A 19,157-nucleotide genomic window follows, 5' to 3' on the forward strand; every position below is an offset into this window, starting at 1 on the left:
GCCTGTCTTCATACGGGAGGTGCTCCAGTCCCCTGATCATCCTCATGGCCCTCCTCTGGACTTGTTCCAACAGTTCCATGTCCTTTTTATGTTGAGGACACCAGAACTGCACACAATACTCCAGGTGAGGTCTCACAAGAGCAGAGAAAAGGGGCAGGATCACCTCCTTCGACCTGCTGGTCACGCTCCTTTTGATGCAGCCCAGGATACAGTTGGCTTTCTGGGCTGCGAGCACACACTGCAGCCGGCTCATGTTCATTTTCTCATCAACCAACACCCCCAAGTCCTTCTCCACAGGGCTGCTCTGAATCTCTTCTCTGCCCAACCTGTAGCTGTGCCTGGGATTGCTCTGACCCAGGGGTAGGACCTTGCACTTGACATGGTTAAACTTCATGAGGTTGGCGTCAGCCCACCTCACAAGCGTGTCAAGGTCCCTCTGGATGGCATTCCTTCCCTCCAGCGTATCAACCGAACCACACAGCTTGGTGTCATCGGCAAACTTGCTGAGGGCGCACTCAATCCCACTGTCCATGTCAGCGACAAAGATGTTGAACAAGACCGGTCCCAACACCGATCCCTGAGGGACACCACTCGTTACTGGTCTCCAGCCGGACATTGAGCCATTGACCACAACTCTTTGTGTGCGCCCATCCAGCCAGTTCTTTATCCACTGAGTGGTCCATCCATCAAATTGATGTCTCTCCAATTTAGAGACAAGGATGTCGTGTGGGACAGTGTCAAACGCTTTGCACAAGTCCAGGTAGATGGGATCAACTGCTCTGCCCCGTCCATCAGTTCTGTAGCCCCATCATAGAAGGCCACCAAATTGGTCAGGCAGGATTTCCCCTTAGTGAAGCCATGCTGGCTGTCACCAAGCACCTTGTTGGTTTTCATGTGCCTTAACATGCCTTCCAGGAGAACCTGCTCCAAGATTTTGCCAGGCACAGAGGTGAGACTGACTGGTCTGTAATTCCCCAGGTCATCCATTTTCCCCTTCTTGAAAATGGGGGCTATATTTCCCTTTTTTCCAGTCTTTGGGAACTTCACCTGACTGCCACGATTTCTCAAATATGATGGCCATTGGCTTAGTACTTTCATTCACCAGCTCCCTCAGGACCCACGGGTGGATTTCACCAGGTCCCATGGACTTGTGCACATTCAGATTTTTAAGATGGTCTCGAACCAGACCCTCTCCTACAGTGGGCACAAGGTCTTCATTCTCACAGTCCCTGTGTCTGCCTTCTAAGACTTGGGTGGTTTGGTCAGAGCCTTTGGCAGTGAAGACCAAGGCAAAGAAGTCATTCAGAACCTCAGCCTTCTCCAAATCCTGTGTAGCCAGTTCTCCTGAGAGCTTCCTGAGGGAACCCACGTTTTCCCTTGTCTGATTTTTATTTGCTATGTACCTGTAGAATCCCTTCCTGTTATCTTTAATACCCCAAGCCAAGTTTAATTCTAACTGGGCCTTAGCTTTCCTAACCTGGTCCCTAGCTTCCTGGACAACATCCCTGTACTCTTCCCATGCCACCTGTCCTTGCTTTCACTTATATGCCTCTTTTTTCATCTGAATTTTCCTCAGGAGCTCCTTATCCATCCAAGGAGGTTTCCTGGCCCTCCTGCTGCACTTCCTTCTAGTTGGGATGCAACTTTTTTACCTTTAATGAGAATATAAATATGCTAAACATTTTTTTCTTTTATTTTTTTTAATAGTGAGTCTTTGATGGCTACCAACTCTGAAGGCTCAGAAAATAAAGGGAATATTCACAAAGCAGAGCAGAGGGCTTGCGCAATGATCATATGTGCCCAGACCCCTTCAGCCAGCCACCTTCCACTGGTACAGCATTGGGTAATCAGCAATGTTTCCACAGGCACTAAAACCTTTACTAGTGTCTGTAGCAATGTGCACAGGAAGCTGACGTTTCTAACAAGTATAGAAACAAAACAATAATCACACTGATTTATTTGACACATTAACACATAGAAGTGCACCGTCTGGCTTCAAAGAAAGGGATCATGTGTGTGCGCGGTACGAACACCCAGTTAGGTTTGGGTTTGCATGGAGACAATGCTAAAAGACCTGCAGAGCATGTTCTGTTCCCTGGAAGCAATGGATGTGCTGTAAATAAGGAACAGTGCTCCAGGTTGCTTTGTCTGCACCTCATCTCTTGTGGAAAGGCACCTGTGAATAAATCATCTCTGCAAGCTCCTGTCCAGTGGTCACCACTCCGACAACGTGCCAGGGAAACTTGGGTTTAGAGTATATTCCTGTTTTCTGCAGGGGAGGACATTTTTTCCTGTATCAATGGAAAAACAATATTCCTTGGTTAGTCCAGTGTCAGGTCCCTGAAATCCAGGATTAATGTGCTGAGTAGCACCAGAAGACATCATTTACCTTAAAAATATATGAAAGGTTTTATCCTCAGTTAAGAAGAGAAGGGAACCCAAGAAAAGGGGTGAGCAGGGCAGTGTAACATGCATCCTACAACATATTTGCTTCATTGTCATTGCACTCTGGCATCCACCTTTTCCTGATACCCTGTCACTAATTCAGGAGAGGAGCTTGATTTCTGAAGCAAAGGCAAAGGGATAATTAAAAGCAAAGTACTAGCTGTAGCTTTTTGTTTTAAATTCACTTTGTTACATCAGATGAATAAAAAGAAAAGGGAAAAATGCACAGGATATGAAGTATAGTGGTAAGAGTAAAGGATGTGACTAATAGGATAGCCTTTCTAATATTTAAAAACTGGAGGGAAAGTGAGTCTTAATTCGTTCATTCACTCCATAAAACTGTATAACAAGTAAATGGGGATCACATCCCAGCCAAGTCAAATGCAGAGCAGGGAAGTGAGAAGTTGGTAATAAAGCTGCAAGTGAGCCTACTGCAGCTGTATGTGAGTCTCATTAAAAAAGAGAAAGTAAAGCACATCTTCTGTAGATCACATTTACTTGTGATACAAAACTAAGAAAGCAAGAATTGCACCAGAGAGAAACAAAATACTCTGTGTCATGGCAACAGTGGTCTCCATTCGTCTGCCCACTGCAAAGCATTATCCACCCCCAGAAGTCATGGTCAATGGAGGCAGTTCATAGTATGTTCTGGAACTAAAAACGAGTCCTAAGGACAGAGACAGTCATCTCCACTGTTTTTTGTCAAAAAGAACTTCAAAGTTTAATATGGAAACACAAAGGACCGTAAGGAAGTGAAACCAACTAAGCTGATGACATTTTGTTGTGGTTTAAGCTCAGCTGCCAAGCAGCCCACTCACTCACTCCCCTCCTTCCTCCACCCCACTCCAGAAGGGATGGAGGGGAGAATCGAAAGAATGTAACTCCCACGGGTAGAGATAAGAACAGTCCAGTAACTAAGGTATAACACAAATCACTACTGCTACCACCAATAATAATAATGATAAGGGAAAAACAAGGGAAGAAAATACAACCGCTCACCACCCGCCGACCGATACCCAGCCCGACTGAGCAGTGATCTAACCCTTCTGGGTAACTGCCCCCAGTTTATATAGTGAGCATGATGTACTGTGGTATGGAATACCTCTTTGGTCAGTTTGGGTCAGGTGCCCTGTCTGCTTCCTCCCAACTTCCCCTCCTCCTTGGCAAAGCATGAGACTCAGAAAGTCCTTGGTCAGAGTAAACATTGCTGAGCAGCAACTAAAAACATTGGTGTTAACAGCACTGTTCCCAGGCCAAAAGTCAAAACCACAGCCCTGCATCAGCTACTAAGAAGGAGAAAAATGACTGCTACTGCTGAACCCAGGACACACTTCATCTGAAGTGGCCTAGGGAAACCTCTAGTGAAGACATCAGCCTACAGCAAGAGTTACTTTGTACATTTACAAAGTCTCAGTACAGACCTGCTTAGAGAGAAAAGACAACAGCTTTCCTGATTTTTAAATCCAACTTTCCCCAGAGCTAGGCAGACAGCTATTATAGTGTCATTTTTCTATGGATTATTTCTCAGAAGCAACCTTGTTGTCTTTCTGGATTTACTCCTAATCACCACACCAGTGAGAATGATCCCTTCTACTTTGCCCACATTTTCTTTAGAGAAGGACTCTGATTTTTTAATTCAGTTGTGCTCCAAAACTTAGTGCAGCCCTTGAGGACTACACTTTCTGCAACAGCATGTGTGCATTCAAGGGAGATGCACCACTGACTGAGGGAAGAGGCATTTGAGTTCAGCTTTTCTAAACTTATAATATCTAAAATTACACAGGGAAGAGCCCAAAGAGGAGGTTTTGTAGATTCACAGCAGGGCTTCCAGAAACTGTTGGATAAGACATCAGTGTGAAAGGAAGAGCTGAAGCAGCAAGGACCTCATCAGAAAGGGAAAGTATGTATCTTGGCTCAGTGAAACATATAATCTTCTTCTGTTTGTTAAAACAAAACAGAGCAAAAATACTTTTCGGAAATCAGATTTGCTGCAGCTCCCTTATGGGGGAAAAATGGCAATAACCCTGCTGTGAGATGCTGAGTTGCTCATCCATGGTGAAGTGAGCACAGATCCAAAATGTAATGTATGATGATCAATTTGGTGCTTGTTTCTTTTCTTTTTCTTTGCTTTATTGTACTTTCATGATATTCTTCAGACAGATCCATATTCTTTACACAGAACCATAATGCCTGAGGCTTGTAACTGTACGACCTCTCTCAGTGCAGTCATAAATCTTGCCTTTAGTTGTCTTTTCTCGGCTTTAAGTTGTCTTTTGTGTCACGTAAAATTCACTTTCTCAAGCATCTCCTTCAGGTTTGGAGGGGGTTGAGGTTTTCGTTGTGTTTTATCCCCTTTTTAGCACTGCATTGAGTTGTGGGTTTCTTGATCCTGCTGCTGTTATGAAGAAACCAGATAGATAATTACCTAAAGCCAGTGGCTGTGGCTGGCAGAGGTGAGCTATTCATGTTCCTAATGACTCTCTGCCCCTGCAATGGAACTTTTCCTTCCCTTGCAATAAAGTCTTGTCTTGTGCCAGCACCAGGTACTAGGTGGCACCACTAAAGCTACTCACACAATGCTCTAGGGCTCATGGAAGTTTTCCTTGAAGCACCTAAGGTCTATATAGCCTTTGTTATAGCTTCCTGCACTACCATGGAGCGCTCACTGCCTGGCTGGGCTCCCTTGCCTTCACTCTGCCTGCAAAGCAGCCTGTGCAGAAACACCTTAACATTTGTACTAGCAGGATGGACATGGGCTGTCCTGAAATTCTTGCTCTGCATGACACATGAGCATCTACCACCCCTTCGATTAAGCTGCTTATTTGTTTGTTTTGTTTGTTCATCTAAGTCTCACTGTTGGATATTAAACATCATTTGCAATAACCACACAAACTGGGCACACACAGGGTTTAGAAAGTGAAAATTACTGTGAGTGAGGAGAGACAGATTATTATTTGTGTTCCATTATAATTAATTACTTTGCACAGCTGGAAACCATGTTACAAGTCTTAGGTGTTTGCAAGAATGAATGGCCTTGTAAAACGTAGCTGGCAGCTAAATCCATTCTTGTCATCCATGCTCATTTTGGTGCTCTCAGTACTGGATAGATGTGTCTGCCAAAGGCTCTCATAGGCCCATTAGTGTCTGGAGTGGCTGTGCTCTTAAATAGACATTTTTATTGTTGTCTGCCCTTTGAGTCATAGTAGTTACATGCACCTAAGAAATGCATGATACACATAAACAGCTACGACAAGCCAGATAACCAGGCCTTGCACAAAAACTGCACATTACACATATTGATAATTACACATCGGAAGCCATCTGTTGAAATACAGTTATTTTTCAGATCCATTTCTTAGCCTGCTGGTATAATTCAGGACCCCACGTGGCTGTTCATGTAAAGAATCATTAAATCCCCACTTCAGTTTGTGAAGAAATGATGAAAAGAGATGCAAACTTAAAAGAAATTTTCTCCCATTATTTTCCCCACAGTTGGATGCATTTGGTCATGTGAAACTCTGATTAGCTCTCATAGGACTGCCAGTATTAGGTGGGTGGTTGTGCAGCACTTGAAAATGCCACAGTCCCTCATGTATCCTTCGTGTATCCATAGGTGTAAGGCTGGCATGGCCTGTAACGATAAAATAAGTCTAGGAAGCAGGTGGGATCTGAGTATCGTGGTACCTGCCGCAACAGGATGCAGCTCCCACATCTGGCTCAGGATGTGAAAGATGTTATCACAGCTGCAACCAAAGATGGCAGAAAATAAGATTCTTCTTAGGATATTTTGGTCTTTTCTGCCACTATACAAGATATCTGTGTTTGATTCTTCGGCCAAGGACTATAAACATAAATAAGGTTCAGCTACCAAGCCTCTGGTAAGGAATAGCAGAAACTTCTGCTGGCACAAAACCTTTTGATTTATTTGTACTTGACAGACATTGCATTATGTAGTCACTCAAAGGTAGGATATATTTCCTTCCATAATGACTACATTCTCTTTCTAGGGATCCCTTTTAAACAAAGTTTTAAGGGAAGTGCTTAAGAGAGACTTAGTACGTGAGTGTCAGTGATGGAAATGAGACTAGGTATTGTATGAAAAGGAGGGAACATCAGTCATTCAAAGGAACTGGAAGTCATTCAGACCTGTCCAAAATGTCTGAATTTAGACAATGCTAATTAATAACTGGTATAGGTTTGCTGTTCAATATAAAATACAGTTAATTTATCTGGGAGTGAACTCTAATTTAGTCTATTATTTCCTCCCTGGGGACAGGCTGCTGGCTTGAGACCAGCTGAAATCTCTATCAAGATATAGAAGCAAGGCTTAACCGACCAGGAAAATAGCATTAAACATATGTTTACATTTCAGTTGTCACAAAACTTCACACAGACCTTTAAAATTAAAGGCCATCAAAAGGTATGCTTCATGTTCAAGTAGAGATGCAAATGATGGCTTTTGACAGGCCATATATGCAGTGTGGGAACATATTTTATGTGTAGTCTAAAGTGTGAGTCACCGGGACAATAAAAATATAGTATAGAGAAAAAGAAGCATTTTCAGAGAAAATCTACTATGAAAATGAAGGCAGTGGGAGCAGTCAGTGTCATGAAGGCTTGAGTGTCTTTGCATGCGATCAGAGGAACATGATCAAGCAGGGAATGCAAGAAGTTTGAATACATGAAAGAAGTTATATGATCCTGCATGATATAAGGTGGACAAATCGAAGAGTATGACTCAAACTTACAGTCAGTCAAGGGCAAGAAAAGAGTTTCTGCCAGATTTTGATCCAAATTAAATAAAAGAAGTCCCTTGGTATGACCATTCTTAAGAATGCCTGGCTGAAAAATGAAGATTTTATTTAAAATTAATATTAGTATTTAAAGAAGACAAGCCAAAGTCAGATGTGATTAGATTTGCTGATCCAGTTATCTAAACTTTGTGATTATAAAGCTAAGAACATTGTACTACTGTGTAATACTGTTCTATAGGAAGCTATCCACTAAGATATTATTGTCACTGATTTCCAATAGAAGAGTTAAATACATATACAGGCACACTGACTTCAGGAAGTCTTAGGACGGTACTAGCGTCAAGTGCACCAAACAATAGAAAGGATTGATTTACCAAATGTACTTCCATCAAGAAAGTTCTTTCTTGTTGTCCCCTCCTCTTAGAATCCATCAGGCTTTATTCCTCTGTTATTCCTCTGCAGTGTACACTCCAATACCTCTCACTCGCTCATGGGTAAATATTTTGCTTTGCACTGACAGGGTAACAAGGCATAAGGATTCAATCTACATTTCAGCCTCATTCATTTCTGAAACTGGAGTTTGTTTCGGAAAATAACCCAGTTATACCCTGAATCAGTACTGGAGGATAAGAGATAAAAAGATGCCTGATGCATAGGTCCTTCCACCTCAGCAATAATCCTACCTAGGAGAGCATTGCTGGTCCATGGAAGAAAACAGTACATGAAAGAAGGGACTAGATTCAATTCACCTAACTTCAGGCTGTTATTTGAATTATCCAGGCTCCTGTTATGGTGACCTTGGTGTTCAGTTCATCAGTTAAAAAAGGAACATTTATTTTAGAAAGAGGTGAATTGCTTCCTAAGTGATGAGCACACTGAATTTGGAAACACTGGTTGTTTTTTTTAACCTAAGATCTGTTTCTCCACTGGCATGAAGCAAAGAAATACAGTTGTTCTAGCTAATACATTTCAGCCAGTATAGAGAATAATGTTTTGAGACTTGAGTGACAGTCTTTACTTCTGTAAAAACCTAAATGATGGGGCTGCCCAGCCTTATTACAGAGTCTTTGCCAGTGCAGAATGTAGTCCACTAAAGGATTTGAGCAGAAGGTGCTTCATAAGAATTATGTGCCATGAACACACTTGTCAGTGCAATATGTTTTTTTCTCTTGAGTTATTGTCATGATATATTCTATTTACAGTCGTGGACAGAAATTCACCTTGAGGGGGCAAAATGGGTGGTCACAGCCTATTTAAATGATAACTAAAGAACAATTTTACCAAAGTTGGCATATGTTATAGAGGAAAGCATTCTTAATTTGTGTATACCTGCCTGAAAATTTCAGGGGTTCAGAAAAGCATCCCAAGAGCTCTAGAAAAATAGCTATAGTTGGCATGAGTAAATCTAATCAGGTTAGTTAGTATAATTTAATCCAGATAGGCACTTATTTACATGACCTTAGGGGAGACAGTGTCTTTCTGTTTCATCCACAAATATAAATATTATAGAGGAGCTCCTGAAGGGATGTACCATACCCAGGCAAACCCAGAGTCTACTAAATTTGTATGTGCTGTCTGGACTATACGAAGGAATAACAAGAATAAGAATATAAGAAGGAACATAGGAAGGGGGACAGCAGTTCCCAACATCTGAACAGCCAACAAGGATAACTTTTGGTAAGGGCCCCTCTGGCACGTGCTCAAAGACCAAAACTTCTGTACCCCCCATATCCCACTAACAGATAGCATTTCTTCACAGATATTTCTTCCACTAAGTGCCTACTTGAAGCCTCATGGGAGTACAGATTAACACACTAAAAATGCCTATTATGGCCAAGGAAACATCTGAATCTTTCTGTGAAGAAATCTAGCAACTACAGGGGTGGGATTAAAAAAAAATAATTATGAGCAAAATCCTAGTAAACTGGTGCTGCTGTTAAATGTTGTCTGGAGAGCTGTAAAATGGTTTTCTGTACTCTAGAAGGAGCAAACAGTCCTAAAGGACAATCTGCAGGACTTCCCAAAGTCCCACCCATGGGACTCTACAGGTTGCGTTACCAATGCCTGTCCTTCTCTACCCTAACAGTCAAGTCTTCAAGGGCAATTTCTTCCTGTGGTCAGATATAGCAGTGATGAGCCTGCATATAAGAGCTGCTCTGTTCTTGGTGAGGGGAAGATCATAGAACCATAGAGTCACAGAATGGTTTGGGTTGGAAGGGACATTAAAGACCATAAAGTTCTAACCCCCCTGTCATGGTCAGGGACACCTTCCAGGTTGACCAGGTTGCTTAAAGCCCCATCCAACCTGGCCTTTAACATTTCCAATATGGGGCAGCCACAGCTTCTCTGGTCAAGATATCAGAGAAGAAGTGTTAGAATCTGCTGTGCTGACAGCTTTAGAAAGTCTGACTGGGAGACTGTTTGGGCTGTACAGGATGGTCTCACCTGAGCTCTGCCTGAATTGCTTTGAATGCTGTAGCAGCCAGTTTGACACTCAATATGTGGTACCTTTGGTGGTCCCAAAACAGGAAAAACTAAAAGAGAACATATGGAGGCAGAGAACATCCTGAAGAACTGCTATAGCAGCAAAGGCCTGGGCAGGTACTTCAAGGTTATGAAAGGAATTACAGAAACACAAACATGTTGTTTAGTTCTTCCTTCAGACTGCTGATGCTTACACTGAGTCAGCTCCACTTGGACTGACCTGGCTCCATAGTCCTGCCTCACTGTGCTTGTGTAAAGAAAAGTTAAGATTCAGCTCAAACAAAGCTGTGAAGAGAATAGCAGGAAAGAAAAACAAAGCCCATCTTCTTTGATGTTCAATGTAGGGAGGAGAAGAAAAAGGAGATATCAAAGAACCAGGGGAAACAGCTTGGGGAAAGAATCTTCAAACTGTCACTGGAAATCTGAATTCTGCCAGAAAGGACCTGCAGCAGCACCAGCTTTACTGCTTATTTTGTTTCTGAAAGCACCGAAACAGCCTGCCAAGGATGTGGCAGGAGATTCACTGTGACAACCTGAAGCTGAGGGAAGTCTGGCATTTTCCTATGAGTGACAGTTCAAGGTGTGACAGAAAAGAGCTTTTATTTTCCTTGTATGTTTCCCATTACAGTCTGACTTCATTGCCCCAGGCTAATATTTTGCACATAGACAGTGAGAAATCTGAGCTCCAGCTGCAATATAATGTACTATTCAGGTATGCAGTACTGCTGCAATTGCTTAGCTGACTGTTACCTGTAAAACCTTAATAAAACCAATGAAGATCTGCAGCTGTAGGTCCATGTTTTATTAGCACATGAAAATAAGACCAAACACTCTATAACATTGCTCTGTTTTTCCATTTATAGTTGCAGATATCCTACAGTAGCCTGTGAACAACCCTTGCTTCAGACTACTTACAATAGACCTGCCGAAAGTTTAGCCATCAACCAGGTAGGAATACTGGCATGGTTAACATTTTCTTCATCTCTAAGCCTGTCATGGGAATAATCTTTTGCTCTGTAGTGACAAGAAGGAAAGTAATTTTAGGCTAACATCAGTATTAATTCTGTAATAAGCTTTCTAATGACATGGCGCTGAGACGCACCAGCTTGACTTTCATCTAGGAATTTTTAGCTTAAAAAGGAATTGTCTTTTCCCCAGAGAAGCCCAAAACAATGTTTTTAAAGAGATGCAAAGGAAGAAAGGTCAGAATCTGAACTGAGATCTGATGAGCTGCCTCTTCACAGCCAACATTTTTAGCAGATGTTTCTTAAGCTATGGAAGATCCAGGGTCCCAAAATATGGTTTGAGATCATGCTTCTGGCTGGTGTTTCTTTATTACTTTTTCTTCAAAATATCAGACTTTGATCAAATACAGAATTCTTAGGTGACATCAGGGACAGCTATCATACTAGTGTTTGGTCACCACGGCCAAATCCCTGTTTTACCAGGACAATGGCAGAAAACAAAAGAAAACCAAGTGTCTTTTTACCCATTCCTCCACGTACAAGGTTTCTGTGCATGCTGGAAAACTTTTAAAGGAAAAAAAATACAGCAATTATGCCTTCTTTGCTTGCCTGCCATTTCTCTGAGGAACTTGCGAGCAAAAGGCTCTTCATTGGACTTCATTGTCCATGTAGCTTCGCACAAAGTCATTCAACCAAAGCAGAGGAGCTTTTTTTCTTTCTCCATTGTAGGCACTCATTTCCACCACTGAGTAGCAGTAGCCAGTTGGCAGAGGTTTCAAGTCATGTCCCTAAGAAATCAGCTAGAAATTTCCTCCCTAATGAAGAGGACGCAACCTAATCAAGCTCATGTAGCTTCATTCCACTCTGTATTGGGTGCCGTAAGCACAGGCATCTTGAGGATAAATCTGGAAGTCTCCCTCTGCCCATTTGCACAATAGAAAATCCACTCATCTACTTTATAGTATCATCAAACTGTTGGGTTCATGAACATAGCAACAAATTAAAGGCAAACCAACCTAGTACCACACATGTGGTACTGCTGCAGTTTGAATCAGGTAAAGCTGCAGCTTTAAAACAATTAACTTCTTTTAATTTTTCCTTCAGGAGTCCACTACCTACTAACGGTGTACTTCTCAAGTAGTATTATAAAATTAAAATGAAAGAATAATATCCTTGATATTATAATTTTTTAATATTAAACATAAAATTGGTGGCCAAGTATTTGCTGATTGTTCTTATTGAGCCATTTATAGTGGCATATTTTTTTATTTCTGCGTTATGGTACATTATTTCTACATAATGGCATATTTTTTATTCCTGTATTAAATATGCAAAATCATTAAGATATGTATTTTATACCATTTGGAGGCTGTGCCGTTGAGGGCAGCAGAAATAAGGTAAAGGCTCTGAGTGACTTTTAAGACCCGAATGATTTGATATAGAAGCAAAGTGTCAAATGAGCTTCCCATCTCCCATCCTGTGTCCAGAATATTCAGTTGTTGCTAAGCGCTCTGCATTTTGATAGCAAAAGCACCAGATCTGCAGCAGCTGATATACCTGGCATTTAGCAGCACTTTAAATTTTGGGGGAAATAAATAAATAAGTAAAAGCTGAAGCTTTTACTTTGAGCACCATTTTTGATGTATTTCTAAAACTGTGGCAATGGGACCACGTTGCTGTTAATGGTGTGCAAACAAACTGACAGGTACAGATTGCTTTTGGCTTTAACTCATAATTCTGTCAAGGATTTAGCCATGTCAACTGATTAAAAATTATGGGAACTGAAAATAATTGCACACGTTACTATTTTTTTACCAGTTATCACCATGCCAAATCCTTGAGAAAACAGTGATTTCCGGGCAATGCCGGTTGTTCCTGGGTTTTCTCCTTTTCCAGCTGTGTATTTTATCTTCCTCTAGTGTTTTTTGAGATATAACGCCATCTCTTTATTTATCAGAATTCTGGTTTTTTGATATGTCGAGATATCCACAGGCTCCCCTAACCTTGGCTCATGTCGCTGTGTTGAATAAATTATTCAGAAAGTTTAGCTTTTGAAGTGGTCAGTAATTACATAAATTAACATCCAGATAAAAGACAGGGAGAGAACATGAAGAGACATCACGTAACAGATTTTCTGTCCTTTAAGTAGGGCCTCAGTGGCTAAATTTTAGAGACAATATGTAATCAAATGAGTACATTTAAGGTATGCGTTAGCATTTTACATTTTTAGAGTTCAAGATTTTCACCCCTGCCTCCGAAAGAGCACTTAGCATCTCTTTTCCTTTATCCACCTGCCTACCTTTTGAACTGTTCTTTTTGGGGTTAGTAAATCCTTAAAATACTGGATTATAAGAACTAAGAGTGTATACAAGTATAGGTCAATACCAGATTTGCCTATGACACTGGCAGAAGGAGGTACTGTTTGAGGAGAAGACAAAAGCCTCACCTCTCTCCATGGTTTCCTTCAGCACTTAAAATGGCTCTGCTAGAATGTTAGGGCCTCATCTCCATGTCCTTCATTTAGTATTTGTTTTGGATCTGTTGTCCGTGAATTTGCATTTTTTAATATTCTGCTACAGTTTCCCTCCAAAGCCTCCTGTGGCAGCAAGTCCCAGAAGTTGTGCTTTTTTATTCTCTAACCTGTTTTAAGTCAATCTCCTGCTAGTTTCAGCAAATGCTCTCCAATTCTCATGTTCCAGTATGGAGGGTAGCAGTTTTTCTGCATTAGCTTTTTCCTATGCCTTTGTGGTTTTCTTAGAGTCCATCACTATGCAAGTTTTGTTTAGATTATTTTTCTCTGGATACATTACCTCGTATTTATCTACACCAAAGCTTATCTGTCACCTCTGACCACTCGGTTTTGTGAAGGACTGATGTAATTTCTTGTCATTGATGAAGTTTTTGGCTACATGAAAGACTTTTATCCCGTCCTTACATTTCAAAATTTTACCACATATTCCCCTTTTTGGTTCATTGATGAGATACCAAATAAAACTGGTCTCAACACTGATTCAACACATCCATCTCAACACTGATGTGGGGCTTCAGCACACAACAGCAGTTGCTCCATGAGTCAAGCATTGTAATAACAAAATGGGTGTGATATTGCCCTTTTTTCAGTCACCAAGAACCTTGCTCAACTGCCATGACTTCTGAATTGTTATGGACACTAGCTTAGCAACTACAAGAGCTAATTCCCTCAGGCCTCTGAGATGTATCTTGTCAGGTCCTATAGGCTTATGCATGTTCAGGTTCCTCGGGTGGACACGAACTGATCTCGTGGGAGGGACTTTGCTTCCCCAGTCTGTGCCATGCAGTCCATCCACTGGAGCGGTGTGGGAAGAGAGATTGCCAGTAAAGACTGAGGCAAAAAAGTTGGGCACCTCAGCCTTCTCTTTGACTGTTGTTACCAGTTTGCCAGTCTTGCTCATTAGGGGGGCACACTTTCTTTGACCTTCCTTTTCTGGCTGACATACTTATAGAAGACCTTATTATTCTTTGTGTCCCTTGCCAAGTCCAGCTCCAGCTGCACATTGGCCTCCCTGACCTTATTGCTACAAAACAAGGCAACATCCCTATAGTGTACCCAGGATATTTGCCCCTGCTTCTACTGCCTGTGCATTTCCAACTTGCCCTTTAGTTTGACCAGCAGGTCTCACCTCCTCCATGCCAGTCTCTTGCCTTCTTTTCCTGATTTCTTACACCTGGCAATCAAGAGCTCTTGCGCTGTATGGAAAGCACCCTTAAAGATCTGCCAGCTCTGCTCTGCTCCCTTGTCCCTGAGGGCTGTTTCCCAGGGGACCTATTGACAGACACCTTCAAGAGCTGGAAGTTTTCTTTCCCAAAATTCAGGGTCCGACTTTACTCTTCACCGCAGTCCCATACCCCTCAGGACTGTGAACTCCACCAGTACACAATCACTGCAGCACAAGCTGCCTTAAGTCTTGGTGTCACCGATTAGCTCACTTGTGTTGGTTCATTTCCTTTGAAGCTTTGCAGCACATTTATCAGACTGCTTTGTTTTCTTGTTGATTTGTAGCAGAGAGTTTACCTAGGCTTCCAAAAGAACAGACATTAGATGGAGGCTTATTGCTTGGTAGAATTTTTTCATGTGTAAAAAGCTTTTCTTTTATTTATTAGTTTTGTTATTTTGTTTTTTTTCACTAGTTGTCTCATTTTTATATAGTTCCATTTCTGCTGCATTTGTCCTTTTCTCTCTCTAACGTGGCACATCTAATCATATTGTGATCACTCTCAGAGATTACATCTCTCCTTCTACGTCTTAAAATTGGTGCTTCATGACCAAATTCAGAATGACATCCTTTCTGCAGTGCACTAAGACTAGTTGCTTTAGGAAGCAATGATTCATTGTGTCAAAAAAATCATATCATCTTGTTAAGACATTGATCCAGTCTACATGAAGATCATAAAGGACTCCCACTACCACCATTTTCTCCAAATTTACTTTAAAAAAGGCCTAGATTAAGAATGCCAGCTTAGAGGACAAAAAAACAAGCACGGGTCATGAATCTTAAGTCTTTGTGTATATTCAAGCAACTGCACATGATTTATACTAAGGCTGTAGCTGTGGAAGAAGATTCCAAAATAAACCTTAAGCAAATCAGTGTATTTCTCTACCAAGTGAGGTGCACCATCATTTTTGTGACTATTCTATAGCTCTGGTCATTCTCTTTAGTCAGTATCAAACAATTTCTATCAATCAGAATGCCAGCATTTCAGAAGTGCTTTTCTCAAAGGCAGCAGTTCAACTGTATTACAAATTGGACATCCCATATTTCTTTCTGTAGTGGAATGAACATATTGCAATGGGTGTTTTTTCTGCATCTAAATACTACAGTATGTTGAAGGAAAATGATCAATTGATCAATAGAGGTTTAGGGGTTTTGTTAGGTGGTCAAATGAGAATCAACGTAAGATAATGGTAGTGAAATACCACCTATTTTGAAGCAAAATATTTCTCTTCTGAAAAATTTATCTAGATCAGCACCTTTCTACAGAATGCTTCTAATTTGACTGATGAGCCCTACCAAAAACCTTTTCAGCCATACTTACTGCACTTTTTGTCAATCTTTTTTTCAGCTGTAACACTGAAAATATGTCAATGTGATTGTCTCTGTATCATATTCATGTAGACTGTGTTCAGACCCTTTGTATTTGAATTTAGGAGATGTACCTTCACGCTGGGGCTATCTAGGAGGACTGGAAATGATTGCAGATATGATAAGGAAGTCTGTTGTGTCTGTCAAGGGTAAGGACTCATCATCTGCATTGAAAGCAGGTCAGTAGCTCCATATATTTCTAAGACATTTACCAGTGTGTCCCAGTAAATCCTTTCTGATTTTGAGCTTGACAAACTGCCTTCAAGGAGTTGCAAAAGCTCACAAAAAATCAGGTGAGTAATCTGGCTTTCAACCATGAGGAAAGAGGAAAAGTAACAAATCTAGGACTTCATATTTTAGAAATTATGGATGGTACACCATCAGTAAATTACTTTCCAGGTCGTCATTATTTCCCACAGCATATAGCTGCATGCTAGATATTATAGCTAAACTGCTTGGCAGAAGCACTTATTTGGGCAGCAAGTCTTTAGAAACACCATTTTTGGAGCTGCTTCTGCTTTTATTGGACCAGAATCTTACTTGCAGCTATTCACTTATTAGCTGGATCTGCACAGTTACTTCAAGCAAAACCCAGCATTCTCATTTTCAACCAAAAAGATGTTTTATGCTCTACTGACAACACCACTTAGTCAGAGGTCACATTGAAATGTAAGTTCTGGGACAGTTTTAAAGAGGAGATTTCTTTTGCTTGGTCAGCTTTAATTTAAACTACTCCGATTGGAGAAAATAACTCTTCATCTCAGACTGTCCCTGCAACAGTTCAAAAGAGTCCCCACGGTGCATTCATGCCCCTAGGGTAAAATGTCATTATGAATGTAAGAATATTGTAGAGGATTAATGACTTCCAGAAGGACAGGCAAAACTCCTTTTGCTCCTTCTGGGAAATATATATATATGTACATATATATATATATATCTCCATGTGTTAAATATTGGTGTGATATAGAAAAGATTATTTATTTCTGCTGAAGCTGTTTCATTCACACATAGAACCTCATTCTCAGGGCTACCAATATTTCCTTGTTCACATCTGCAACTACAGCCCCAGCAAAACCCTTAACATTTCTAAATTTTCTTTTCTTATTTGCATCATTTTATAGAACATTTTCTTGAATATGATAGAGCTACTTTTCTGTCAAGATGGGAGATGTCTTCACCATGCTGCAGGATGGCTTCTCAGGACCATATTAATTTGAGACCGTTGCTGACATGTCCCAGCCCATGGCAGAGGGTTGGAACCAGATGATCTTGGGGTCCTTTCCATCCCAAACCATTCTGTAATTCTGTGATTATGCTTCAGTGTCAACAACTTACCTCACCTTGTCTGTGTTTATGAGGATCAGGTAATCAGGGACCTTAAGAAACAGCAAGCTAAAAAAAAATCAGTACTCTCTTTCCCACATCAGGCACTCTCAACATGTCTGATAATGCTCCTAGGTCTTCTCCAGATTTCCAGTCCAAAGTCTTTGTCGATATATATATCAATATGACTTGCTCAGATGTCCACCTTCATTGCCCACAGCCATAGCTTCTCAGATGAATTTCTCGCCCAAAATACATGTACCATCCACCCAAGCCATCAAAAGGATTGAAAGCCATATCCAGAGAATTGTTCACATGCAGGAAATTCATTTCCCTTCTCAAACCTGAGCTGAATCCAAAGGGCATTACCATATCCTCTGTGACCCACAAGATTTGGGGTTATGATGCACAAACTAGTTACTTTAGATCAAAGGTAGCTGTAAATCAGATGCTTTGAAATAATGCTCCCTGTCCCTGTTCCTCCTCAATGGTACCCTACAGTAAACACAGTGTAAACCGAGGTATTTTAATCCTTAAATTAAAAAGGGCTGAGCTACCTGAAGGGGACCATGTGATAAAGGTAAGTGGAGGACAACAGCTGAGTGGCTGACGTAAGAGATAAGATTAATCTACCAAATGTAAGCATCTTTTACCTGTGTTTAGCTATGAGCTAGTCACCCAGGGCTCATTCGCTCAGTTCTTTTCATCTTAAAGTAGCTCTCCAAAATATGTCAGACAAATGGCTCCCTAAGTGTATGCATGCTGATTGGAAAAGAAGCAGTGACGGGGTCACTTGGAGGTGTACAAGCACAGAATCAGGTAGGATGAGCCCCTACCGCGGACACTTTTTGTTCCACAGCAATTTACACAAATGTAATGCTATCCCAAAGCAATGTGTGCACATGCCCATGACTTTTCATGAGCTGGGCCAGGGATTAAATTTTTCCTGCTGTTGACGAGTGCCTTGCCCAGAGAGAGGTGAGGGGCACAGCTGCAATAATGATTTTTTTATGAGCTTTGTTTGTGAAGATCATCTTTTATTCCAAACCTTTTAGGAAAAAAAAATATATTTTTCCATTAATTAGCACTTTTATTCATGTATTTACAGGAGCATTTCACAAATTTCAGCTTTATTTATGAAAGCATTTCACACTGCTCTCAAAGCTATCCCTAGAAACCTGCATTGTTTGCATTAAAAATAATAATAAACAAGCAGGAGTTCACTTGAAAATAACAAGGTCTCCAAGCAATTTCATTGTGTTTGGAAAGAGGGTCGCTGCTGAAAGTACTTTCATTGAGGCTGATTAGATAGAGAATAGGGTTTTTGTGGTGAATATTTTGATACCAGCAAGGATGGTGTCAACCATTTAGTCTCATAACATGGAAGCAGAAAACAAAATCAGATTGTTACTGGGTGCCTGTTTAACCTGCCTGGCACTCTCCTATGAACAATCCTGTCCACTCTGCCAATAATCACACAGAGCACCAGAAATAGCTTTTATGTGGGAAAACTATACAGGTGTTGTAGGGCAACTTTTTACAGTGTGAGACTGTCTCACAGATTCTCCATGCTGATGGCTCCAGTTTCAGGGCTAAAGAAGAGCCATAACAAATAAGGAGGTCTACCTTTTGGGCTATATGTGTATTGGGTTTGCGTGGCAAGGTTTTGGTAGCTAGGGCTACAGGGGTGACTTCTGTGAGAAGCTGCCAGAAGCTTCCCCCATGCCTAACAGAGACGATGCCAGCCAGCTCCAAGACAGACCCACCACTGGCTGAGGCCAATCCAGTCAGCAATGGTGGTAGCATCTCTGGGGTAATGTGTTTAAGAAGGGGAAAAGTTGTTGCACAGGAGCAAAAGCAGCCAGAGAGAGGAGTGAGAATATGTGAGAAAAATAGCCCTGCAGACATCAAGGTCTGTGCAAAAGGAGGGGCAGGAGGTGCTGCAAGCACTGAAGCAGAGATTGCCCTGCAGCCCACAGAGCAGAGCATGGTGAGTCAGGTTGTGCCCCTGCCTCACAGTGCAGGTCCACAGTGGACCAGACACCCACCTGCAGCCCATGCTGGTC

This window comes from Pezoporus flaviventris, unplaced genomic scaffold (genome assembly GCF_033815535.1).
Source record: "Pezoporus flaviventris isolate CSIRO_AGI_PZ_B2104156 unplaced genomic scaffold, CSIRO_AGI_Pfla_v1 ptg000007l, whole genome shotgun sequence".
Taxonomy (NCBI): Eukaryota; Metazoa; Chordata; class Aves; order Psittaciformes; family Psittacidae; genus Pezoporus; species Pezoporus flaviventris.